This window comes from Pinus tabuliformis, chromosome 5_2 (assembly GCF_031772625.1).
Source record: "Pinus tabuliformis cultivar Carrire ecotype Pingquan chromosome 5_2, CPIR1, whole genome shotgun sequence".
Lineage (NCBI taxonomy): Eukaryota > Viridiplantae > Streptophyta > Pinopsida > Pinales > Pinaceae > Pinus > Pinus tabuliformis.
The window spans coordinates 987,027,063-987,053,921 of record NC_142306.1 but is presented as its reverse complement, the minus strand read 5'-3'; the positions used below and the strand labels follow the sequence as shown (position 1 = coordinate 987,053,921).

The 26,859-nt window shown below is 38.2% G+C and overlaps 1 pseudogene; it reads left to right on the top strand.

The window, feature by feature from the left end:
• Window positions 1-26,434, top strand: part of LOC149162613 (pyruvate decarboxylase 2-like) — a 31,280-nt pseudogene extending 4,846 nt beyond the window's left edge.
• Window positions 26,435-26,859: the final 425 nt, after the last annotated feature.

The following is a 26,859-nucleotide window of genomic DNA, read 5'->3' as shown; positions in this document are numbered from 1 at the left end:
CCGGTTCTTCCCATGGTCGGAAGAAGATTGACAAATCGAAAGTGCGATGCTTTCATTGTCATGAAGTGGGCTATTATGCTACGAATTGTCCATAGAAGAAATCCAAGAAGGGTTCCTCGAAGGGATTTGATGGTGAGGCATTGGCCTCACAGTTTTAGCTAGATTTATCACTTATCACATGCATGGTTTTATTCATGGTGGGATGTGTGTGGTACTTGGACAGTGGAGCTTCATTCCACATGTCAGGTGACAAGAATGTTGGAGGTACTACACACCTACATGCGGACACTTAGTTAGAGCATGGGACTACATGAAAGATTCCTTCTACATGATTTACTCCCTGATTTTCTCCTTCTTTAACCCCACAACTGGCTAGTTCTTCTACATTATTTACTCCCTAATTTGCTTCTTCTTTAACTCTGCAACTAGCTAGTTCTTCTGCATGATTTACTCCCTGATTTGCTCCTCCTTTCACTCCGCAACTGGCTAGTTCTCTTCGAAAATTGTTGTAGGTGTTGAGTCCTCTCATTGATCACCACTATGGTGCATTACCTTAGGATCTTCACCAAGTAATGCTATATCATGAGCATTGTAACCTATTTTCTAATGAATCATTCTTTTGTTCTTTCAATTGTCTTTTAGTGTTTTTGCTCTACAAAGCTATGTGTTCAACCTTTACTAGCTAGATTCATCTGTGCATGTTTTCTAACACATTTACATGGTATCAGAGCCCACAGGTTGCTAGATAAAAAGGCACACCAGTATATTTTTGAAGGTACTACAGCTTGGAGATTTAAGATTGACAAAAAAATGGAGTTTCCCAAAGCATCGATCCTAACACCGTACAACTATCACGAATGGAAGGACCAAATGGCTCGATAAATTCGTCAAAAAGGGTTGTACGAGATTACCATGGCTGCAGAAGTGGAACCCACTTCATCCATAGAGAAATCCAAGTACCTCAACTGCATGGATGAGGCCCACGGATCCATATGCATGTGCATCTCCCCAGAGTTGCAGTTTCATCTATCTACCTGCAATACTCCCAATGAGATTTGGAAAAAGGTTGAAGAAATCTACAGGAAACAGGATGAGATGAAAGGACATCTGCTCAAAGAGGAGCTTCTGTCATTGGATCCACAGAACTATGACAGAATTCAAGACTTCTTCACCAAATATAATGATCTATTGCTGCAACTCAAGGGTTGTGGAATTGACAAATCCAAGGAGGAGAGTCGCCAACTTCTCTCTATTATGTCAAAGCTCGGACCGGAATACTCCATCTTTGTTTCTACATTTCATTCAGTAAGGCTCGCAACAGGTAAATCCTACACCGTGCCTTCTCTCAAAGAGTTCATGGGGTCCCTTACTTTTGAGCAAGATAAACTCATTGGCATGGGGAAAATCAAACCTCCAAAAGCGCATGCACTTGTTGTGCATGATGGCAGCCACAATAAAAATCACAGATCTAATTCAAATAAGAAAAATCAGCAGCAAAAAGACAAGGGAAAAGTGCATTCCCATCCAAAGAAGGAAGGGTACACCAAGCCCTTCAATGACTCCTCTGGCTTGAGAAATGAGAAAGGGAAGAAAGGAAACAAATGCACCTACTGTCAAAGAGGATTCCATCCAAAATCCTCTTGCATGAAGAAACAAATTGACCAAATGGCATAAATCCTTCAGAAGCACAACCTTGGGGACCACATCCCTCAGGGCGCCAAGAAGAAAACTGAGGATCTGCCACACGGGAAAGGAAACAATTTTCATGCTTTAGTTGCAATTAATTCTTCCCCTGATGCATGGATTATAGATTCTGGTGCATCACATCATATGGCTGTTGCAAAGGAAGTCTATTCCTCTTTGGATGCATGCAAAGGACCTCCCATCCTCATGGGAGAAGACTCACCTATTGAGGTCACCAGAAAAGGTAGAGTGGAACTTTTACACAGAAGCTTTGAAGATGTGCTTCATGTTCCAAAACTTTCGGTAAATCTGCATTCAATTTATCAGATCACTCATTCTGACACTGGAAAGAGAGTGGAATTCACTCCAGATGCAGTGAATACATATATGACCTACATAGCAGCTCCAAAATTGCAACAGGTGAGGTAAACAATGGAGCCAGACTGTATATATTTTCTGAATTTATTGAATCTGAATCCTCCTTATTGCTTACACATGTTGATGATAGTAATAGGCTTTGGCAAAAGATTTTTGGTCACTTAAATTACACATATATACAGCAGTTAAGCAAGAATGAGATGGTGGAAGGCTTGCCAAATATTAGTTTCTCCAAAGGAATTTGTGAAGGGTGTGTCCTTGGCAAACATCCTAGAGAAAAGTTTGACACCAGCAAGACTAACAGAGCATCCTCTCCTATATATCTGATCCATAGTGATCTCATGGGGCCTTTTCCTCATCCTTCCATCAACAAAGCAAGGTATGTGCTTACATTTATTGATAATTTCTCATGGTATACTTGGGTGTATCTTCTCAAGGCCAAATCTGAAGTTTTTGTGCACTTTGAAGATTTCAAAGCACTAGTTGAGACATAGTTAGAGAAAGATCAAAGCCCTCCGTAGAGACAATGGCGGGGAATATGTTAACACAACATTTCAGGACCTTTGCCTTGATTCCGGCATACAGTTGTAGTACACAGTTCCATACACTCCACAGCACAATGGAGTTACTGAGAGAAAGAACCGACCTCTCAAAGAGATGGCTTCCTGCATGTTGCATGCTAAGTCATTGCCTCATAAGCTAAGGGCCGAAGCACTTAATTGTGATAACTACATCTATAACTGATCTCCTCATAGGTCTGTCAAGGATCAGACCCCCTTTGAGGCTTGGAGCGCCACTAAACTCGAGTTCACCCACTTCCGTGTTTTCGGCTCTCGAGCATGGGCCAAGATCCCCTCTAAAAATAGGAAAGCTATTCATCCACAGAGCATTGAGTGAATCTTTATTGGATACCCTGATGGTGTGAAGGGATAACGACTCCTGATTTCCTCTACGAACAAGCTCATCATTAAGCGAAGTGTCAAATTTGAGGAAAGTCTCTCGCATGCACCTCAGTCGCTGCATGCAGACACCGTTTATCTACCTCATGTCCGATATGATGACTCAGTACATTCAGATGCAGACACAGAGCATGCAGATGTAGAGACAGAGTCTTCAGATACAAATCTAGTGCATTCATATGATGATCCACATCCAAGCACAGATCGGGCTTCCCGCAGTGAATCAACTTCCCCTGTCATAAATCAGAGAACAAGGAGCTTACGTGAGATATATGCACAAGACCACCTAGTTGCTAGAAATGGTCTTGTGGGGGATAATTCTGATCCGTGGAGGACTAGCTCAGAGTTTATTGAGCCTCCTCTTGCCCTCACTTCCACTGAACCAATGCCATCCTGGCATTGTCATTTGGTTCAGTCTTCTGATCCACAGTCTTATGCTGAGGTTGCTGGGCATCCATCTTGGGAGTCTGCCATGGAGGAGGAGTATAACTCCCTCCTTGAGAACCAGACCTGGGATCTGGTCCCCCTTCCTTCAGGAAGGAAACTTGTCCGATGCAAATGGGTCTACAGGACCAAGAGTGCTACAGATGGGAAAATCACTAGACAGAAAGCTAGGCTAGTAGCCAAAGGCTTCCAACAAGTGCATGGCATTGATTATGACGAGACCTTTGCTCCAGTAGAAAAGATGGATTCCATACGCCTTACACTTGCCATTGCTACTGCCCAGGGATGGGAAGTACATCAGATGGATGTGAAGAATACCTTTCTTCACGGAGACCTATCAAAGGAGATTTGCATGGAGTAGCCACATGGTTTCATTCAGGATTCATTTTTTGTCTGCAGACTAAAGAAATCTCTCTACGGCCTTAAGCAGGCCTCGAGAGTTTGGTATGCGAAAATGGATTCTTTTCTCTTATCACAAAACTTTGAAAGATGTAAGTCCAATCCGAATGTTTACATGCTCAGGACACATGATTCTCTTCTTATCTTAGTTTTGTATGTGGATGATCTCCTAATCACTGGCAGCTTGGTTTCAACAATTGTTGCAGTTAAGAGGGCCTTGCCTGATAGGTTCTTGATGACGGACATAGGTCCATTACACCTATTTCTTGGTCTTGAGATCAGCCAGGATGCCACAGGCATCAATCTCTCTCAGGCTAAGTATGCACTGGATCTCCTCAAGAGATTTCACATGACTGACTGCAAGCCAACACCGACTCCTTTTCTGTCTGGGGTACACCTTGAGGATGGAGGTGACACTCCATTAGTTGACAGAACTCTCTACCAAAATCTAGTGGGGAGCTTATTGTACCTCACCCACTCCAGACTAGATCTCTCATATGTAGTAGCGGCAGTTTCGAGATACATGCAGGAGCCACATGAGCTACACTGGAATGCTGCCAAGCACATCCTCTGATATGTGCAGGGCACCATCACCTTCGGGATTCACTATGCAGCAGGAACTGCATTGAATCTCCTTGGCTTCACTGATTCTGATTGGGCAGGTGACAACATTGATCGCAAGTCCACCTTCGGATATTCACTCAGTCTAGGGTCTGGCCCTATCTATTGGTCAAGCAAGAAGCAAGCTGCTATTGCTCTCTCTTCAGCCGAGGCAGAGTATAGAGGAGTAGTCAACATCACCATTCAGGCTCTGTGGTTACAACACTTCCTCACTGAGTTGGGCGTCCAGTTCCACCAACGCATTGTCATCTGGTGTGACAACTAGAGCACTCTCAAATTTTGCAGGGATCCAGTACAGCAGCAGCGGACGAAGCACATAGAGATCCATATGCACTACATCAGAGACTTAGTACATGATCGGGTCATTGATTTACAGTTCTGTCCTTCAGCAGAACAGACTGCAGACATATTCACCAAGACATTCACTGAGCAGAAGTTTCGCTCTCTGCGCGATCGTCTTGGAGTGAAGGACATAGTTGCTTAGCAACTGTCTTTTCTTCCTCTTTTCTTTTGATTACATTGTATTTTGAGGGGGGGTTTTTCCCACAAGGTTTTCCCTCTTTCCTCAATTTTAGTACAAGTTGCACTATATTTTGGGTGACCTTTGGCCCTAGTTGCCAGGGCCCATTTTATATTTTTCCCCATAGTGGTGTTTAGGGGGTGTTGGAGGTACTACACACCTACATGCGGACACTTACTTAGCGCATGGGACTACATGCAAGATTCCTTCTGCATGATTACTCCCTGATTTTCTCCTTCTTTAACTCCATAACTGGCTAGTTCTTCTACATGATTTACTCCCTGATTTTCTACTTCTTTAACTCAGCAATTGGCTAGTTCTTCTACATGATTTACTCCTTGATTTGCTCCTCCTTTCCCTCCGCAACTGGCTAGTTCTCTCCAGAACTTGTTGTAGGTGTTGAGTCCTTTAATTGATCACCACTATGGTGCATTACCTTGGGATCTTCACCCAGCAATGCTATATCATGAGCATTGTAACCTATTTTCTAATGAATCATTCTTTTGTTCTTTCGATTTTCTTTTAGTGTTTTTGGTCTACAAAGCTGTGTGTTCAACCTTTACTAGCTAGATTCATCTATGCACGTTTTCTAACACATTTACAAAGAATCTTTTCAGTACCTTGGAGGAGAAGGATCTCCAGATGCAGATCGAGATGGGCGATGATGGAAAGTACTGTGTTTCAGGTGAATGTATGGTTGTGTTTCAGAGGGAGCATGGAGCTCCCCTCACCTTGACTGCTATAAAGTATGTACCAGGTCCGAAGAAGAAACTTGTTTCTATCACTATGCTAGAAGATAAAGGCTATGATGTAGTCTTTAGTAAAGGAAAGGTATTCTTGATGCATATCGGTACTGGGCAGACAAAGCAAATTGGGATTTGAGTAAAGAATCTCTACAAGCTGGAGGTAGACGAATGTGTTGCATTGAGTTCCAAGGTTGAGATGGTGCAGAGCCAAGATGTTGGCGAGCTATGGCATAAAAGACTGGGCCACTTGCACCATGGAGCCCTGAAGATCATGCAGCAGATTTCTACCGAATTACCTAAAGGAAAACTTGAGCAGACAAATACATGCAAAGGTTGTACCTTGGGCAAGTATGAGAAATCTTCCTTTCCAGATCGAGACAGTAGAGCTGGAGCAATCCTAAAGAGAGTTCACTCAGATGTTTGTGGACCATTCTCTACAGCCTCCACTGCTAAAAAAAGGTACTATGTTATTATTATTGATGATTTTTCTTGTAGATGCTAGATCTACTTTATGCAAAAGAAGGATCAGACCTTCTTGAGATTTTGCGAGTTTAAAGCCTTGCAGAGAAAGAATCTAGAAAGAAAATAAAAGCCTTGCATAGCGACAATGGTGGAGCGTATGTCTCCCAATAGTTTAAAGACTTCTGCTTTGCAGAAGGAATTAAACGGGAATTGATGGCACCCCATAACCCACAATAGAATGGGGTGGACGGAAGGAAGAACAGATCGATTGTGGGAGCAGCTCGAGCGATGTTGCATGACCAAAGCCTACCACTACATTTGTGGGCTGAGGCATACAATATAGCAGTATACATGCAAAACAGAAGCTCGCACCATATATTGGGGATGAAGACACCTATGGAGGCCTTTTCCGGGAAGTGACCTAATGTAAGTCACTTTCGAATATTTGGTTCATCATTTTACTATCATGTGACCAAAGATGCCAGGAAGAAGCTAGACCCAACAATTGAGTTGGGAATACTTGTGGAGTACATAGATACACCCCACAACTATCAGTGTACCTGCCTTCCACTCAGAGGACAGTGGTGCGCAGGGATCTGAATTTCAACGAGAAGAAAGCCATGTGCTTATCACTTGAGAGGGAACTCAAGTTGCATGCAGAGGAGGAACTTTGAGTTCCTAAGGAGGAGGAGCCTCAGATTGATGCGAAGCAGTGCATGTAGAGGATCTTGGAGTGGAGACATCCACTCATGTTGAGACTTCCAGAGATGGGTAGAAATGCTCAAGGGAAGCTGACAGGTTGATGCTGGATGCATGGGAGAATGTGGGACAACCATCTTCTCAGCACAAATAGAGGAGGTCGCTCGAGCGATACACTGGGTACATGGTCCTGGTTGGGGAGTGTGTAGATACCAAACCTTCTTCATTTGAGGAGGCAGTGCAACAACCAGTCTGGGTTGATGCAATGGTAGAGGAGTACGACTCTATCATTCGAAACAGTGTGTGGGATGTTGTCCCAAGACCTCAGGGCAAGTCAATGGCGAGTTCCAAATGACCTTACAAGGTAAAGCAGGAAGCTGATGGTAGTGTTGAGAAACATAAGGCAAGGTTTGTTGCCCGAGGTTTCTCACAGTTTGAGGGGATCGACTACGATGAGACTTTTTCTCCCGTAGCAAGGTACTCATCAATTATATTGATGTTAGCACTATCAGCTCAGATGGGGTGGAAGATCCACCAGATGGATGTGAAGACAACATTCCTCAATGGGAAGATTGAGGAGGAGGTGTACATTGAACAAACAGAAGGTTTTGAGACCTTCGGTCGTAAGTCACATGTGTGCAGACTTAAGAGGGCTTTATATGGGCTGAAGCAAGCACCCTGTGCTTGGTACACCAGGATTGATAGTTATTTCACTAGTTTGGGCTTCACCAAGAGTGAAGCAGATGCGAACCTTTACCACATCATGGTAGAAGGTAAACCATTGATCATTGTTCTTTATGTCGATGATCTGATTTTGACAGGATCAGCTGATACAGTCTTACAAGGAGGACCTTGCAAGAGAGTTTGAGATGAAGGACATGGGCCTTATGCAATACTTTCTAGGCATGGAGGTGTGGCAGAAAGATGGTGAAGTATTTGTGTCTCAAGGCAAGTATGCCAATGAGATACTCAGGTGATTTCACATGGAGAAGTGCAGGCCCATGCAGACTCCTCTAGCTGGGAACTGGAGGAAGGAGGATGCTACTTTAGGTGACGTAGTAGCTACTATTGTTTATCAACAACTTATGGGTTCACTTATGTATCTGGTGAACACATGACCCGACTTATGCTTTGCGGTGAACCAGCTGAGTCAAGCTATGGTTCAGCCTACCAAGCTGTTTTGGAAGGCAGCGAAGCATGTCTTGAGATACCTCAGAGGCACATTTCAGTTCAGATTGTGGTATAGACGGACAGAGGGAGTGAAGCTTCAGGGCTTCACAGATGTGGATTGGGCAGGGAGTCCATCAGACCGGAAGAGCACTTCTGGAGGAATCTTCAACCTTGGTACAGCTACATTTTCCTGGTACAGCAAGAAATAGAGATCAGTTGCACTTAGCTCAGCAGAGGTTGAATACATGGCTGCTAGTTAAGTTGCATGTGAGGCCATTTGGACGCGGAATATTCTAGTGGGATTGTTTGGTCAGAGGATGGATCCTACAATGATCTACTGCGATGACTAGAGTTGTATCAAACTCTCTGAGAATCTAGTTTTTGATGACAGGTCCAAGCACATTGATATTCGATATCACCATCTTCGAGACTGTGTGGTCAAGAGGATAATGTTGTTGTTGTATGTTTCAACCGAGGAACAAGATGCAGATATTTTGACTAAGGCATTGTCAAAATGCAAGTTCGAGTTCCACAGAGACGGGATTGGGGTTACTGATAATCCCTTTCTTGTTGAGAGGGAGTGTTGAAAATAACAACAAGAAATGATAAATATAGAAGTGCTAAATTTAGTACTGTTATAAATAGCATTTCGGGATACCTTCCTATTTTAGTCAGTCCCTAAAACTAAAATAGTGAAGTAAAATTCGAATTTGATCTTAGCAGCTATTTGTAAAATAATTAATTAATTCACCATGAGTTAATTAGTTAAGGAAAATCAAACATGAAGTCTGTGTGGGGACATGCAACAATTTCTCCATTAATTGAGGAATTTGTCCATCAGTTAAAGAGATAAGGATGAGTTGTAATTAGTTGGCCCAGTTAATCGAGTCAAGTCCAGTTAGATTAATTCAAACAGTTTGTTGAATTAATGTAAGTTCAGTTAGTTAATGCATGCATGCATGTAACTGTTACACTTCAGATAACTGAATATTCTCTCATAAATAACTCATGCATGTCAGTTCAGACAGAGACCCAGTTGAGATCAGATGGAGGGACAATGTACTATCAGTTGCTAGAATATTCCATTGTGAATATCCCTTGCATGCAGAAGGAATTCTTTCCTTGAGGATTGTGCAGTTACTTCTTCAGGTTTTGTGAGTGTGATGAGGCCAATTCACACATGTGGCTTCACTGGACCCCAAGAAAAACTGCACAAGGAAATAGGAGGCTTTGAGGGCTTGAGGAGGACATATACTATGTCTATTCAGTCTGTGAGCTGTATTGTTTGATTGCAGAGGGAGCAAGATGGCTTGAGAGCTGATTCTTTTTGTAACTTGAACACGATTTCCACTTGTATGATAATACAAAGATTGGGGTTTTAGGCTGAGGCTTTCCCTGGGTTATTTCTTCTGTGTTATGTGTGATTGATTTCTCATTCTCAGTTATATGTGTTCTCTTGATCTTGCTCAATTCAATTAATCTTCCGAAAAGTTTGTTGTAGAAGTAGATCTTGTATTTTGCTTTAGTCTATTGCATAATCTGTTGATCTATAGTGGGAATTTCTACATATCGTCATTATGTTTCCTCTTCTTTTAGTATGCACATGTGGTTGTTTTATACTCTTTTAAATTCAATTCTAATAACATCACAGAAGTAAAATATCTTTGTTAATTTTGGTAGTTGAATAGATCTAGATCAACTCCTAAGTAGCACAAAGAATAAATTAGATATAAAACCCATCAAAGAGGAGATGAACAAAATAATTAAACTACATCATGAGCATTGTAAAAGAGCCCCGAACCTTATCATTGTTAGTATAAAAGAGAAAAAAGATGAGGACACATTAGAAATTGTAAATCAACAATTGAAAACTAAGTCACAAATTCAAACAACTTATCGCACATCAGAGAAAAGCGTGGGAAAGATACTTGAGCATAAACATAGACTGCTCAGGGTTAAGGTAAGTTGTAATGACCAAAAATAAGATATACTTAGTAAATATCCAAGAATAAAAGGGTTAAAATTATTTATAAATGAGGATATTCTTCTAGAAGAGCAAGTTGAACTAAGTTTAAAAGGTAAAGGAGGCAAGAAAGGAAGGAAAATGGCAAATCATTAGAAATAGGAAAGTTATTATCGTAGATAGAGACCAAAATAAGAGTGATAAATAAGAATCGGGAACACTTTGTATCCTCTTTTGGAACTATCATGGTTTTTTATGGCTCAAATGTCCTATTGTTATAATATCATTATTATTATTATGATAATACATTATTTTTTATTTTAAATGAAATGATCATGAAAGTTTTATTAAAAGAGAAAGTTGAGATTTGGCCTGGAGCATGGTGGATCAATCCAATCCCTTAAGCAATTACCCAATGATACAAAAATTTAAGTTCTATTCTAGCTAAAAAAAATTCTGTAATACTCCCAAGATTCAAATACCTTTACATTCCATTTTGTACAACTTTTTGATTTGATTTTTACTGACTTCTTGTTTTCCTTAGGGAAATATTTTTTCCCTTCTTCCCCACTTGAATCCAACCCATATTTTATGCTACATCCAATGGGATATCCTTTGGTGAGTGAGATATGTTATATTTAAGTTCTTCCTCATCTGCTTGATCTGCCCAAGAAATTGCTCTTACATCTTTATTCCTTGAGGGTTTGATGGAGGATCTAGCTTTCACCAGGGTTTGTTGCATTTCCACTAAAGTTGAATCCAGGCGGTCCTCGTTTACATGCGCTTCTTTTTTACTAATTTTTTTTTTTCTTTTGGTGAATTTTCTTTGACAAAAAAATCTTCTTGCTGAAATCCATCTACACACATATTCAAGCATAAGTGATATTATAAAAATTTCCAGTTTCTGGGCTGTAAGAATAAAACTTCCCTAATGCATTTCTAATAGAAGATAATGATGAGAGATTCCATAGATGCATGGGAAGGTTCAAAAGTCTTACCCATACTGGAGTTGTGGAGATTGACGTCATAACAAGATCAAAGGTGGGAGAGTAGGGTTGCATGAAGAGACCAACACTACCCTCGAACTAGGGCTTGGATTCACAAATGACCTTCTTATCCTCGATATTATAAAAAACAACTACAAGAAAAACAATGAGCAAGAGGATAAATATTCATTTCATTAGTCAAAAGAGGTTTCAAAAATCCACTTGTGGAGATTAGCTAACCACAACCATAACCCATTAAAGTAATTAGAAGTAAAACAATGTGTGAATATGCTTTAAAGTAATTAGAAGTAAAACAATGTGTGAATATGTTTAAATCTTATACTTTTCAAAAATATTTTAACAAGAGATTTAAATAAAATATTTGAATATGTATGTTAACTAATTGTCCATATCAACTTCATATATATCTATAAATAGAAAAAAATAAGTTTTTATGGTTAAATTTTTTATTTGGTCCTATATATATTTTATTTAGCATTCAAAAATACAATTTAAGCGATGAAAAATAACACATTGTATTTTTCACTCTATAAAAATTTACACATAACCATATTTACTAATTTTCTAGTAATATTAAAACAATACTAATATGTTATCAGGCAGACTATTTTGTAATTTGTTTTGGTTAAAGTAATATAAATCCTCTATGGTGATTTAAAAAAACAAATACTAATATTAGTAGTAATATAAATACAATATTTTTTTTGCAAAAGAGAAAACATATTTTTGATATTTCATAGGAAATCAAAAAGTACAATTTCGTGGTTGTATAGTAACTTACTTGATAACTTAAAAAATTGGGTTGAAAATAAATCTCAGATATATCTTAAACTTTAAACATATCTTGAAACTTAACTAAATATTATTTGAATAGGATAAAACAAATTAAAAGACAAAATAGACAACACATTACCATTAGACACCTTTGACATGGAAACTAACCCAACATATAATAGTAGAGCTTCCTTGGATAACATATTCACCATGGTATTATTTTCCTTGATTGTATGAAGAACCTGCACATCATCATATTGCTCCTATAGCTAGTGGATTTTCCTTTGGCATGATTTTAAATGAAGGATTCTTAAATCAACTCTTCCATTGAACTAGTCCATAAAGACTTTTGAATATCCAAACAATCTAAATACTTCTATCTACTTCCAACAAATAATCCTCATGGCACACCACATAGCAAGCAGTTTAGTTGTAAATTTTTTGCCTTAGCCAATACCTAGTTTTCATTTTAATCATTAGATTATGGGAGAAAAAATGACTATACACACACCAAAAACATCCCTCTTACTAGGTCCATCAAAGAATCCCCATATTGTACTAGTCGAAACCTCCACATCTCTCATAAGCTTGATATTCTTCCCTTTCGACGGTTTCACTTGCTCAAGATAAGACGATCTTGCATTATGAGAAATAACTTCAGAGAAAACCATGAGTGTCTTCAAACATACAACGGTTTGGCCCCAGCCAAATTCCTTGCAATAAATAATTTAAGGGAAGAGGAAATAAACCTTTGTTTGTAAGTCTAGAAGCACTCTTCAAGTGAGCTTCCATTCCACAAGGCATCAAGGTTAAAACAAGAGAAAACCACTTTCCAAATAGAAAATACAAAAAAACACTGAATAAATAAATGAACAATAGAATTTTCATTCATCCAACTTAGATCACAAAATAGAGGACCTTCCCATCCTCACTTAACAAGAATCTCCCGGATCAATATTTTTCCGTCCAACAATAACAAAAAAAACCTACATTTAAGAGATCTTGTCCCTTCCATAATAATCTATGCCACCATTTTGAAAGACAACCTTGAGTTAATCCGTCATATTGAGATCTAGTTATTATAATTCAACTTAATTCATACTTAAATTAGATATCTTCTTACTTTAAATTAATTATAAATTCAATATAAAAAAATTCCAATTCACCTGCATAAACATGACAAAGAACTAATACACTAAAAATAAAAATACTAATTATTCAATACCAATACAAATACAAATAAATTATTAGTAATAATAAAAATTAATTTAAGTCAACTTTGGTAGCCGCAAATAAATTATTATTAGTAATAAAAATTAATTTAAGTCAACTTTGGTAACTCGGCTATTATTAATAATAAAAGGTAATTTAAGTCAACTTTGCTAACTCGGCTATTATTAATAATAAAAATTAATTTAAGTCAACTCTGCTAACTCGGCGCATCGCTACTGAAGCCCATAGGAAATTCCATCCCGAATTCTCAAACCAAATCGCATGCCAAATGTCTTAGAGAACATATCGTTCCAGCTATAAAGATATCAATCATTTTAATTTAATTCAAGACTTCCATTACATCCCTGCAATGATATGCAGTTTTCTTGTGCTCCTCTTCTTTGCGGCTCATATATATCTGCTACATACAGAGTAACTAGTCTTACTCTCCCATATAAAAAAAATTTCCCGAACTTGCCTGAGCCTAGTCTACAATATAATTTCCATTAGAAAAAAAGCCTATATAAATTCTCCAATCCTGTTTATTGCTTTCTGAATTAAGATTGCTTGTCGTATTATTACATAACTCTATGGATATAAATATGGCGGCCGAACTGCTACTCCTGCGGTTGTCTAGCTGTGGTGGAGTTTCTTTTGAAATGAGTAGGAATAGTTCTGGATCACCTTCTTCTGTTGGGAACTTATGATAATTCCATAACAGAAAGACAAAAAAAATGCTCTGTTTTAACACTCTATTTTAGCACAGAAAACTGAAAATCGTTTGTTGGAAACGGTGTTTCAGCAACACAGTTTGGTGTTGCAGCAACGCTGAAACACCAGTTTCAGCAACACAAAAAAAAATATTTTCTAAAAACTGAATTTCAACAGTGCACAACAAAAGGGAAATTGTATTCATTTACATTACTTCCTCTAACAGAGGGATTTCTACAAGACTACTTTAAAGACAGTTCAAAAACTTAAAAAAAAACTTCACGCTGTAAATAGAAATTACATTACTGTGTCTGTACTACTGTACATTACAGAAAACAAAATACTCTGTCTCCTCTGAAAAATCAACACGTTGTTTTTCACTGCTGTGTCTACACTTTGCACTACTATGTCTGCACTCCTTGCATCTACAAAACACTCTGTTTCTGCTCAGAATTAACACTGCTGTAACACTCTGTTTCTGCTCAGAACACTGCTGTAACACTCTGTTTGTTTCTTGAAACATTTTACACTGCTGTGTGTAAATTTCATTCATACATACACGCTGCTGTGTACATTAAAAAAAAAAAACTTTTGCACTGTTGTGCATTACAAAGAGAGCTCTATCTCTGTTAAAAAAAAGATCTACACACTGTTGTGTCTCACATTACATTTTTCATGTTCAACAAAACTGAACTTCACATTTTTCCCTTTTTGCCGTAAAAACAAAACTACACCTGTGAATTAAAATAAAATAAAATTAAAATCCTACCTACATTTACCAACCACAGCAATAAATTACCATCATTCCATGAGTGACCACCATTCCGTAATAAATCGTTGTGTAATGGCTGATTCAAGAAAGGACTGGAGCTGTGGCTGTTTAATGGCAAATTCATCAATGCAGAGGTATGGCAATTGATTCAACAGTACAGGGGTATGGCAAAGGACTGGCCTTGCAGTTGAAAATAATATTTCAACACTCCCCTTTAGTTTCAACTGCTGGGTTATCAGTCATACCCAGAAATTTCCTCAAAAACTCAAAACTTTTCTATCCCAAAGGCTTGGTTAGAATGTCTGCAACCTGCTCTTGAGTTTTGCAATGTACTAAGACAATTTCTCCATTATTTACCAACTCTGATATAATGAAACCTTGTGTCAATGTGTTTCGTTCTCTTATGAAACACAGAATTTTTGGATAATGCAATAGCAGAACTGTTGTCACAATAAATCACAGTTCCTTTTGCCTGCTCTTGGCCTAAGCTCCTTAACATCCTTCTCATCCAAACTGCTTGACATGTTGCTGTTGTAGCTGCCACGTACTCTGCTTCTGCTGTAGACAATGCCACAATTGGCTGTTTCTTGGAAGCCCATGAAATGGCTCCTGAACTCATGTGAAAAACATAACCGGAAGTGCTTTTCCGATCATCTACACTTCCAGCCCAATCACTGTCTGTGTATCCAACTAAATCTGAACATTCTGAGACAGTATATAAAATCCCAAACCTTTTAGTACCTTTAACATACCTCAAAATCCTTTTTGTTGCCTGCCAATGTGCTTCTTTTGGTCTCTCCATGAATCTGGAAATTAGACTAACAACATACATTATGTCTGGCCTAGTTGCAGTCAAATACATGAGGCTGCCAACTATGCTCTTGTACAACCTAGGATCAAAATCCTTGCTGCTGTCCTCTTTGCTGAGTTTTAATCCCATTACTGTGGGAGTGATTGCTGCCTTGCACTCGTGCATATTAAATCTGCCCAACACTTCATTTACATATTTTGCTTGTGAGATAAAAATTCCATTTTCATTTTGATCTACTTCTATTCCTAAGAAGTATCTCAGCAAACCCATGTCAGTCATTTCAAATTCTTCCTTCATGACTGATTTAAAATTTTCAATAAGATAGTCATCATTGCCTGTAAAAATAACATCATCGACATATAACACAACAATTAGTATTTTACTATCATTTTCTTTGATGTAGAGGGTGGGTTCTCCTTCACACTTTTCAAATCCATTTTCCAGTAGAAAGGAATCTATCCTACTGTACCATGTTCTTAGCGTTTGCTTCAGCCCATAAAGAGCTTTCTTCAATCTGCACACTTTATGCTCTTCACCTTTCTTCTCATAGCCTAGAGTTTGTTCAATGTAAACCTCTTCCATTAACACTCCATTTAGGAATGCTGACTTCACGTCCATTTGGTAAACTTTCCACTTGTTTTGTGCTGCTATGGACAGCACTGCTCTCACGGTTTCCATTCTAGCAACCGGTGTGAAAGTTTCCTCATAATCTCTCCCATACTGCTGTTTGTATCCTTTGACAACTAGCCTTGCCTTGTGTCTTTCTATTTTGCCTTCAACATTACTCTTGGTCTTGTAGACCCATTTAACTCCAATGACTTCTTTACCTTTTGGTAGCTCAACTAAATCCCATGTTTTATTTCTTTCTATGGCATTCATCTCCTCATCCATAGCTTCTATCCATTTCCTATCCTTAATTGCATCTTCGAAATGAATAGGGTCTTCAACATGACAATATAAAGCAAATAAAGAATTCATACCTTCATTTTCTGCTTCTTGTTCATAAATTTCATTTAAATTTCTGAGCTTCTTACCTCTTTCATTTGGTGTATAAGTGCTTGAAGAAGCACTTGAATTTCCTCCTTGTGGTGTGCTTGGAGAAGCACTTTCATTTCTCCTCAAGGGTGTCTCTTGCTGTTCTGTTGTTCGCGCTGCTATTTGGGGATGTGTTTTAGCCAACTCCTCCTCATCATCATCATGTGGCAAACAGTTTTTAACATTAATTGTTTTCTCTATGTTCCCATCCCAAGCTTCCTCCTCAATAAATTGAACATCTCTGCTCACAAAAAACTTCTTGGTGGATGGGATATACAACCTGTAAGCTTTGGATTCCTCATTGTATCCAATGAAAATACATTTCTCCCCTTTTCTATCCAATTTCTTCCTTAGCTAATTTGGAATGTGTGCATAAGCCACACAACCAAAAATTTTCATGTGGGTGACTCCTTGCTTTCTCCCACTCCATGCTTCTTCTAGCACTTTGTTCATCACTGCTTTTGTAGGACACCTATTCAAAATATATACTGCACAATGTATAACTTCAACCCAATAATCATTTGGCAAATGATTTGCCTTCAACATGCTTCTTGCCATATCCATGATTGTTTTGTTTTTCCTTTCAGCAACTCCATTTTGCTGTGGGGTATAGCTGGCTGTAAATTGCTTGTGAATTCCATTTTCTCTGCAAAACCGCAGAAATTCTTTGGAGATATACTCACCTCCTCTATCTGTTCTCAAAACTTTGATGCGCAACCCACTCTGATTTTCCACAAGTGCTTTGAAATTTTGAATTTTTTCAAACACTTCACTCTTATTCTTCAGGAAATAAACCCAAGTCTTTCTGGTAAAGTCATCAATAAATGTTAGAAAATATTGGCTGCCTGCAAGTGATGGAGCTTGCATCGGTCCACATAAATCTGAGTGGACAATTTCTAAGGGTGCCTTTGCCCTTATGCTTTTCCCAGTTGGAAAACTTTCTCTGTGTTGTTTCTCCAATATGCAGCCTTCACAAAGGCTGTCCGGTTTCTCTATCAATGGTAATCCTCTTACCATTCCTTTTCTACTCAACAAATTAAGACCTCCAAAGTTGAGATGTCCAAATCTCAAGTGCCACAACCAATTTTCATCATTTGGCACGCTTTGGAAAGCTTCTTGTATCATTGCTGCAATTTCTTCTTTATTTTTCAAATCTGCCCATATTCTGAGAGGGAACATTCTGTTCCTTGTCGTCTTCACTTCAGCGATGCATCGCTTGCTGGGTGCTCTGTCCATGATGGTGCATACATCATTCTCAAAGAAAAAATTGTACCCCTTATGGACAAGCTGTCCAATACTCAAGAGGTTACACCTCATTCCAGGAACATAATAGATATCTGCTATGGTTTTCATTTCTCCTTTCTTTGTAAATATTTTAACTTCTCCTTTTCCCATAACATAGATTTTGCTATCAGTCCCAAGTGTGACTTGTGATTTCACACTTTGATCTAAAGCAGAAAACATGGCTAAGTTTCCTGTCATATGGTTACTACAAACGGAATCTAGAAACCATATATCTTCACTATTTGTTTCAGCCATATTACAAGCTAACAATACATTATCTTGGCTGATATTTTCTCTAGTAATATTTGCATTAGATCTATTGTTCATATCATGCTGCTTCTTCCTACATTCACTGGCATAGTGCCCATATTTTTTACAATAATAACATTGGACATTGGATTTTTCATACCTTTGTCCTTGAGCATGATGTTGTCCACTTTGTTGGCTGTTGCCATGGCCTTGGTTCTGATTTGGATTGCTGCCTCTTCCTTGAGCATTTGCTGGGCTGTTCCTTCCACCTCTATTTTGACTTCTGCCTTTTCCTCTCTTGTTTCCTCTGCCCTGACCTCTTTCTCTTCCAAAGGACATCTGGGTCTTGAAGGCTTGCTCTAGAGATGAGTTTTCATTTCTACTCAACCTCTGCTGTTATCAGTGATGCATGGAGTTCATCAACTGAAAAGTTTGAGAGATCCTTTGTCTCTTCTATGGTGGTGACAATCACATCAAACTTTGAGGGTAGGACCCTCAATATTTTCTTCACAATCCTCCTTTCTTCAAGAATTTCTCCATGAGACCTTATCTGTGTGATCAATCCAATTGTTTGTGTGAAGAATGAGTCAATATTGTCTGAATCCTTCATGCGCAGATTCTCAAAATCTTTCCTCAGCAACTGTAGTTTTGCTGTCTTCACTCTCTCCATGCCTTGATAGGTTGTCTTGAGAGTTTGCCATGCTTCTCTGGATGTCTTGGCTGTTGCTATTCTTGGAAACACACTCTCATTCACTGCTTGATATAAGAATACAAGGGCTTTTGAATCCTTCTTCTTATTGCTCTTCAACAACTCTTTTTCTGCCTGAGTTAATCCATTAAACTCTTCTTCATTTGCTGGCTCTTCAAATCCATATTCAACAAATTCCCATAAATCTTGTGAGGCAAATACACCCTTCATGGTTATGGCCCAATAGTCATAGTTTTTCCCATTGAACTGTGGGAGCTGGGTATTAAACATACCCACGCTGGTGCTGGCCATTCTTTCAATACTTGACTGTGTAAAAAAAATTCGTTGACTGTCTTCACTCTGCTGGTGAAATTGCTACAGAAATAAACCCTTCCTTCAGCTTCTTTGACACTTCAAAGAGCCTGGACTAGCTCTGATATCATGTTGGGAACTTATGATAATTCCATAGCAGACAAACAAAAAATGCTCTGTTTTAACACTCTGTTTTAGCACAGAAAACTGAAAATCGTTTGCTGGAAACGGTGTTTCAGCAATGCAATTTGGTGTTGCAGCAACGCTGAAACTGGTGTTTCAGCAACACAAAAAAAATATTTTCTGAAAATTGAATTTCAATAGTGCACAACAAAAGGGAAATTGTATTCATTTACAATACTTCCTCTAACAGAGGGATTTCTACAAGACTACTTTAAAGACAGTTCAAAAACTTAAAAAAAAAATTCACGCTGTAAATAGAAATTACATTACTGTGTCTGTACTGCTGTACATTACAGAAAACAAAATACTCTGTCTCCTATGAAAAATCAACACGTTTTTCACTGCTGTGTCTACACTTTGCACTGCTGTGTCTGCACTCTTGTGCATCTACAAAACACTCTGTTTCTGCTCAGAATTAACGCTGTTTAACACTATGTTTCTGCTCAGAACGCTGCTGTAACACTCTGTTTGTTTCTTGAAACATTTTACACTGTTGTGTGTAAATTTCATTCATACATACACGCTGCTGTGTACATTAAAAAAAAAACTTTTGCACTGCTGTGCATTACAAAGAGAGCTCTATCTCTGTTAAAAAAAATATTAACACACTGCTGTGTCTCACATTACATTTTTCATGTTCAACAAAACTGAACTTCACATTTTTCCCTTTTTTCTGTAAAAACAAAACTACACCTATGAATTAAAATAAAGTAAAATTAAAATCCTACCTACATTTACCAACCACAGCAATAAATTACCATCATTCCGTGAGTGACCACCATTCCGTAATAAATCGATGTGTAATGGCTGATTCAAGAAAGGACTGGAGCTGCGGCTGTTTAATGGCAAATTCATCAATGCAGAGATATGACAGTTGATTCAACACTACAGGGGTATGGCAAAGGACTGGCCATGCAGTTGAAAATAATATTTCAACATCTTCCCCTCTTCTTGTTGTTACAAATATTATGAATATAAACGGAAGATCCCAAGTTCATGATGGCAACAACTGGAGTCACCTCCCCAACACTTGCTTTTTCAGTGAATAATATGTTTTTTTCCACAAAAGTTGTCCAACATCGTGCCGCTTCACCATTCTGAGTCCATTCAAGCAATAATAATAGTGCAATCACTGGTTTTCACGATGCAAACATTGAAGCCATTGAAGCTGATGAGGTGAAATATGAATATCTCCAACTCTCTCCTCAGTACCAACGTCATGACGCGGAGTATCCGCCGATTTCCTCCTCCACGGTAGGCCGCCACCTGGCGCGAAGGCTCGTTGAGGTCGGCGTCACGGACGTTTTCTCGATCCCTGGGGACTTCAATCTCATCTTACTGGACCATCTGCTGGAGGAGCAGGGCCTCAATCTCGTAGGCTTCTGCAACGAGCTCAACGCCGGCTACGCAGCCGATGGCTACGCGCGATCCAGAGGCGTGGGGGCCTGCGTCGTGACGTTCACAGTCGGGGGGCTCAGCGTCATCAACGCGATCGCGGGGGCTTACAGCGACAATCTGCCCGTCATCTGTATCGTGGGGGGCCCTAATTCTAACGACTATGGCACCAACCGCATTCTGCATCATACCACTCGGATGCCCGACTTCAGCCAGGAGCTTCGCTGCTTCCAGGCGGTCACATGCGCTCAGGTCTTCGATTTCTGTAAAATGTGATCTTATACTGGAATTGGTATTGGATTGTATGTTGATTTCCTGCATTGAGCAGGTTTCGTAAGGGCCGAAGGACTGGATTGCTCCTAGATCCACGGTCTGAATGTTAGTATTTCAAAACTGTGCAGGTTATTGTGAATCACTTGGATGATGCCCAGGAGCTCATCGACTATGCGATTTCCACAGTGCTTAGAAAGAGCAAACCTGTGTATATCAACATCAGTTGTAATCTTGCTGGCATTGAGCACCCCACTTTCAGCGGGCAGCCTATTCCATATTGCTTATCGCCCAGGTAATAGATTCTTGAAATTTGAATAATCTATCCCCTCTCCTTTTTTTTTATTCTAGATTAATTCTAGAGGCTTAGTTTGTGTTGTTTAAACATTATATGGTTTAGGGTTTTGGAGGGGTGAATTTGTTTTTGGGTAAAATTTTGATATTGGTGGTTTACAATAGGTTTTTGACTATATAGATAGATTTAATATTTTGAAAAATTTATAGGTACTAGTATTATATTATCTTAGAGTTGATAATTTAAATTTATAATTTAAATTAATTATTGCAAAATTTTAGACAAATTAAATCTCAAAATACACTTTCAAAACACATATATAATACTATAATTTTTCCCATGTGTAATATATCATCCTAACACTTACTGGATTGTTATGAGGTTTATATATATAAAGAGAGTATATATACTAGTCTAGATCTTCTAACCTCTGATTGGATCAAATTCTTCGAGAGCTTTAATTATTTTAAGAGAAATATTTTTCATATTTATAAAACAATATAATTTATTAGCAATAAAAAATGATCAATAACCTAAAATATGATATTTAGAGTATAATGATAATATACATATTTACATAATAATATAAATAATATATATTAATAAGGTATTATTGAGATGAGGATTTTCACTAAGTGTATTCAGAGGCAGTTCTAATTTTTCATTTTAATGGTTTTTTTCCCTACATGGATCTTTTCCATATGGATTAAGAATTGTAAGGTTATTTTTTGTTCAAAAGACTTACTCATTGTGTTATCTCAAGATTATTAGAAAGTTTTATTTAAAGGCCCTTGTTTTGGGGTAATGCTGGATTGCTTGCTACACAATCCTTCAAGCATTGGAGACTCTTTGAGCCTTCTCGCAGCTCTTTGAGTCATCGTGTTATTACTGATGTTTTTCATGGGTAGCTTGGTGTATACACCTATTATACACCTATGTCAAATTTATGCTGAAATCGATATCAATAAAGGGTTGCCCGACCAAATCAATTTAAACATCGTTGATTTTCACTAGACTGAGGCTCTAGACTATGAGAATACTTATTTTCATTGCAACTTCTACCATCAAGCAGACCACTTACAAAATTCTTCCCCAGTGTTTAATTCTCAACAGAAGTGGAACATCTGCAATTTCAGATTTAAAATTTGGAAGCCCTTCAAACCTCCTCCTATGGAGGGCAAGGCCTCCTCTATGTCATAGAAAGGGGATGAAGAAGTTGATGATGAAATGTATCTGAGGGACAAGGTCCAAGACTCAAGGCCTCACACATCTCCTATGGTTTCTAATGTGGACTATGCTCCTTCAACAAGCACAAAGATATTGAGTAATAATGCTTCTCCGGGTATATTGAAACGAGCTTATGAGTCGAATTCTTTGAACTCTGACACAAACTCTTCTTTAGCGTGAAATGGCAATTTGCATATCACTTTGATCAAACCGCATTAGGAAGGTTGGGTCAAGGTCTCCAAAAAGAAAGGAAAGAAAATGTCACCTTGAAGATCAACCTCAATCTTGGTGATTCATCTCTCTAATTGTTTCTTCAATTCGTTTAAGTCTATTTTGCTATTCTCTATACCATTCATCTCTGCTTTAATACCACTAATATAAAAAAAACTGTACTAGAAAAATAATCATAATAAAAAAAATTATAAAAAAATTAATTAATATACATTAAATTTACAAACAAAAAAAATGTGATAACCATCCTTATTTAATATTTATAAAATATTCAAATTCTACTAATTAAATATCTTCAATTATAACTCTCTTACAACTGTTATGTTTTTTATTTACTCTCTTAAAACTATTTTGTTTCTTATTAAGCAAATATTGATTCATTGTTTAATTTAAAAAAACACTCATGGTTCATCACTAACGAAATCACAGATGGCTATGTGTAGAATGCGCTTCTCCGCTAAGCAAGGTGTTTTGCCTACCCGTGCTAACTTGTGTCTGTGGTATTACGTGGAGTAATTTTATTTTATTCATTTCCAAAAAAGATTCAAAGTTTGATGCGGGATTAGATTGAAATAATGAAGTTCTACTGTGTTCTGCTGATCATTGGCTAATCCCAATTTTCTTTTTCTTTTGACACGGTAGGTTAAGCAATCCAAAAAGTTTGAAAGCTGCAGTGGACGTGACAACAGAATTCCTAAATGTAGCAGTGAAGCCAGTGTTGATAGGTGGGTCAAATATGAAGGTTGCTCAGGCAAAAAATGCATTTGTGAAATTAGCTGATGCATCTGGTTATTCGATGGCTGTAATGCCGTCTGCTAAAGGGCAGGTTCCAGAGACTCATCCTCATTTCATAGGGACTTACTGGGGTGGAATAAGTACTCCATTCTGTGCTGAAATAGTTGAATCTGCAGATTCATATTTATTTGCAGGGCCAATTCTCAATGACTATACTTCAGTGGGATATTCATTACTATTGAACAAGGAGAAAGCTATAATAGTGCAACCTGACAGGGTGACTCTGAGAAATGGACCAACTTTTGGGTGTGTATTGATGAAAGATTTCTTAGAGGCCCTTGCAAAGAAGGTGCAACGCAACCCCACATCACTGGAAAATTATCGGCGTATTTTCGTACCGGAAGGCATTCCCTTGAAAAGTTCACCAAATGAGCCCTTAAAGGTCAACGTACTATTCAAACACATCCAGGCAAGGCCTCATAGAATCTAACCAAATTCTGAAGTAAAATTCGTAAGACAGTTACTGTTTAGTTGGCTGTGTTCTTATAGGGTCCATATGCAGTGGGATTTTTGTTAGATATTCACTGGTATAAAATGGTTGGTTTCAGGGCATGCTAACAAATGAGACTGCTGTTATTGCTGAAACTGGTGACTCTTGGTTCAATTGCCAGAAGCTTAAATTGCCAGAAAAATGTGGGTAAGTCAAACATCATTTTTCTGTCAAGGACGCTGTAATTCAGTAATCTGCTTGTTGCCAAGAGGCTGAGAGTATTGGTTAATAAGTATTACTTTTGCTAAAAAAAATTGCAATATTATTGCATATCATTTATGGTTTCAAGGATTTTCTATAAACCAAAGTTACCCTTTATTCTTTCTAGAAAAATATGGATCACGTGAGGAAATGTTAAGGTCAGGGTGTGTTTAGAATGGTATGAGCAGGAACGAAGTTTTCTATGCTCCTTCCCATTAGTTTCTTAGCTTTAGTTAGGAAATTTTGGAAGAAGTAAATGCATGGGCATGCCTAATTTTCAAACAATCTATTCCGTAACAATATATGATTACTGTTAATCAATAACTAAATAATACTACCATCACAACCCAATGAGTGATGAAAGAGAATGAATATTCTCTAATGAGGGGCATCTTTATGTGGATTAAATCTGAGGATCAGAGAGAGGTCAATTGTTTGAACTCTTTTCTAAGGTGCTCTCCTTTGCTGGCGCTCTATTTACAAGTATAATTGTCCATATATTTACAGGTAGTTTGTTCCGCGTGTTAAACGTGTGTTTGACAGGTATGAGTTCCAAATGCAGTATGGATCAATTGGCTGGTCTGTAGGAGCAACACTGGGTTATGCTCAAGCAACGCCAGACAAGCGTGTAATCGCATGCATTGGTGATGGAAGCTTCCAGGTGCAGATGCAAGGATTTTTATTTCAAATTTCGAGATATTGTTTTAATGGAGAACAATGATAGAGTACCAATGTACATAAGATTTGAAATATTGAATTCCTTTGAATTAGTTGTTTCGTCCGAAATTCAGCAAGTTTTTATCCCTAAATGTATTCCTCCTCATTTGAACAGGTCACAGTCCAGGAAGTGAGACTACCATGATTCGAAATGGGCAGAATAATATCATTTTTCTGATTAATAATGGAGGATACACTATAGAGGTCGAAATTCATGATGGACCATACAATGTTATAAAGAATTGGAACTACACCGGCTTAGTAGATGCCCTTCATAACGGTGAAGGAAAATGCTGGACTGCAGTCAAGGTACAGCATGGGCAACCTTTTTACCAGTGCCTCTAGGTTTTTTCTTTTTCTGATAAGGGAGTACTTCTGCATAAGCTAAGGATTTGTTTTAGTATGGTTGCTTGTCCATTTTGTCATTTGCCAAGGCCCACTTCCTAACCAACTACTTTTCCTTGAAAATTATATTATTGTAGCCTTCAGGACTCCTCTTTGAATTGGCCAGAACTCAATATCATATTGGAGGACTGTTTTTATAGGTTTACATCTATTGAGGTATCTATTGCACTGTCGACTTTACAAACCAGCATGTCAGCTGAGGGACAACTGTATTTCTTGTTAGGAACCTTTGTGTTGGTTACTTTCAATAGCAGTTTCTGTGTTGCTCAGCCAATTGACGGATTAGAGAAACAAGAAAATAACTTGTGTCTCAGTAAAATTAGAATGATCTGAATCTACTGGTTTCTTTTTTTTATTCTCATTATGATGGGTGTTTTTGTTCCTGTCAGCCCTACATGGTTCTAAATTTATATCATGCCAGGATGGCCTTATTAGACAGTTTTTGCTGTAATATGCAAAACATGACTTATTAATCTGCTGGTTTATTTAATGGAAGTTTTGGTTTATTGAATGGGAGTTTTGTGTTCTTGTCAGCTCTGCATGGTTTTGTATCAACCTTAGAAAATGCGGGATGCCCATTAATCTGTTTTGCTGAAATATCTCAAGCATGATTTTATTCTGTTTGATTTTCTTGTTGATTCTTATTCCAGGAGTATTTTGTTCTTGTCGGCTCTGCATGGTTTTGTATCATTTCACCAATGGATGGACCATTTTCTCGGATGTCAGTGGCCATTTAACTGCATAAGTATTTTTGTTTTCATTTAACAGCGCTGCTTCTATTCTGTGCAGGTTAAAACAGAAGAAGAGCTTGTAGAGGCTATTGAAATTTCCTTAGGCCCCAAAGAGGATTGCTTATGCTTCATTGAAGTTGTTGTACACAAGGATGACACAAGCAAATAGTTGCTTGGGTGGGGATCCAGAGTCTCCGCAGCAAACAGCAGGCCGCCAAATCCTCGGTGGTGAGGATTTGAAAAGACAAGCAATTAGAAACACTTTCTGCAGTTCACGTTTGAGATGTCGTTTCTTTTTCTGGTCATCTTGTAGGGTCATCTGTTATAATAATCGTATATATTTGAATTTGGTTTTCCATGGATCTAAGGTGGAGGTGTGGCCCTCCAGTGAGGCATACAGCATGCAGCTACTCTCTGGTGCCTGGTTAGTTGTTCCGTGTCAAATTTTGCAAGAGCAGTCCGAGCCTTTTTTTGGCAATACGAATAGAATAACAAAGATTTCTGATTATGTTTTTAGGACCTAGAATATCTTTAGTCTAGTTGGTGCGCCTCCCTTCGTTATCTAAAACTGATGTAATCAAGCAGCTGTTACTCTGTTACAGTGGTATTGTATCAAACTTGATATCAAGGAATGAGAATGTCTAATTTTGATTGTGGTATCTAACCGATGTAATTAAATATATGTCAGAATGGTTTTGCATCAAACTTGACAAGGAATTCAGATGTTCAATATTGGTTGGCCCATATAATGGATTTAATCAAACAACTGCTACTGTGTTACAGTGGTTTCGAACTTGATATTAATGAATGAGGATGTTCAATGTTGGTTGAGGTATATAACTGAGCATGAATCGCTGTTTTGTATTGAGGTTGTTCAATGTCGATTCTGCTACGTTCGGATGATATGCCAGTGGGAGTCCACAATGATAGGCCGGCTTTGACTGTTGGAATTTCTGATACTAAACAAAACTGAAAAACAGAACAATACTCTGTTTTAACACAGCGGAAATAAAAATCGTT